The sequence below is a fragment of the Cucurbita pepo genome, chromosome 12, assembly GCF_057944985.1.
Source record: "Cucurbita pepo subsp. pepo isolate OVF chromosome 12, ASM5794498v1, whole genome shotgun sequence".
In the NCBI taxonomy this organism is placed as follows: Eukaryota; Viridiplantae; Streptophyta; class Magnoliopsida; order Cucurbitales; family Cucurbitaceae; genus Cucurbita; species Cucurbita pepo.
Genome location: NC_141809.1, coordinates 2,480,938 through 2,482,414, shown reverse-complemented (window position 1 = coordinate 2,482,414; position 1,477 = coordinate 2,480,938). Strand labels below are relative to the sequence as shown.

The 1,477-nt window shown below is 39.9% G+C and overlaps 1 non-coding gene across 1 annotated transcript; it reads right to left on the bottom strand.

Annotated features, from left to right (window-relative positions):
• Positions 1-970: 970 nt before the first annotated feature.
• TRNAG-UCC (transfer RNA glycine (anticodon UCC)) lies at positions 971-1,042 on the bottom strand. The gene has a single exon. It is a non-coding gene; the product is annotated as a tRNA-Gly (tRNA).
• Positions 1,043-1,477: the final 435 nt, after the last annotated feature.

The following is a 1,477-nucleotide window of genomic DNA, read 5'->3' as shown; positions in this document are numbered from 1 at the left end:
ATTTCTAACCCAAGAAGTAGAAGGGGAAACCTAGAGCAAGGGACAAAGACAATGTTGATAATATTTCTAACCCAAGAAGTAGAAGGGGAAACCTAGAGCAAGGGACAAAGACAATGTTGAGCGATGATGCTGCCTTGGCTCCAGTGATAATATTTCTAACCCAAGAAGTAGAAGGGGAAACCTAGAGCAAGGGACAAAGACAATGTTGAGCGATGATACTGCCTTGGCTCCAGTGATCCAGTGTGGTAGGGTTGAGCCGAAGAGTAATCAATCGGCTCCACTTGCGACAGCCCCTGCACCGTCAAAGCTAGGTACAAAGAAGCGACATTGTGAAGACCAATTGTTAACATTTAAGATAAGCTCACACATCACATTAGTATATATTTGCATTTGCAGGGAGTTGAACCCAAGTCTACTCCTTGGAAGGCAATTATCCTAACTGTTGGACTACAAATGCTTATGCAAAGGCATGTCTCTTACCTCAGATACCATTGGTCTTCTAATAATAAGTCTATTGATATAAAATAAGACTAGTATGCACGTTTTTTCGGGAGTCAAACCCAGGTCTATTGCTTGGAAGACAATTATCCATCCTAACCGTTGACTACAAACGCTTGCGCAAAAGAACGTCTCATACCGTAGTTACCACATTGGTTTTCTAAGTCTCATACCGTAGTTACCATTGGGACATTGTGAAGACCCATTGTTAACATTTAAGATAAGCTCACCCATCAGATTAGTTTATATTTGCGTTTGCCGAGAGTAGAACCCGGGTCTATTGCTTGGAAGACAATTATCCTAACCGTTGGACTACAAACGCTTGCGCAAGAGCACGTCTCATACCTCAGTTACCATTGGTCTTCTAATGATTAGTCTGTTGAAATAAAATAAGACAAAGAAGAGACTTTGTGAAGACCCATTCATTGTTAACATTTAAAAGATAAGCTAACACATCACATTAGTGTGTATTTGCGTTTGCCGGGAGTCGAACCCAGGTCTATTGCTTGGAAGGCAATTATCCTAACCGTTGGACTACAAACGCTTGCGCAAAAGCATGTCTCATACCTCAGTTACCATTTGTCTTCTAGTGATTGTTTAATTATCGCGCAGACATCACATTAGTATATATTTGAGTTTGCCAAGAGTCGAACCCGAGTCTATTGCTTGGAAGGCAATTATCTTAACCGTTGGACTACAAACGCTTGCGCAAAAGCACGTCTCATTCTACATTTACCATTAGTCTTCTAATGATTAGTTTGTTGAAATAAAATAAGACAAAGAAGCAACATTGTGAAGACCCATTCATTATTATCATTTAAGATAAGCTCACACACATCACATTATTATATATTTGCATTTGACGGGTGTCGAACCTGAGTCTATTGCTTGGAAGGCAATTATCCTAACCATTGGACTACAAAAGCTTGCAAAAGCACATCTCATAAATTAGGTACCATTGGTCTTTTAATGAATAGGC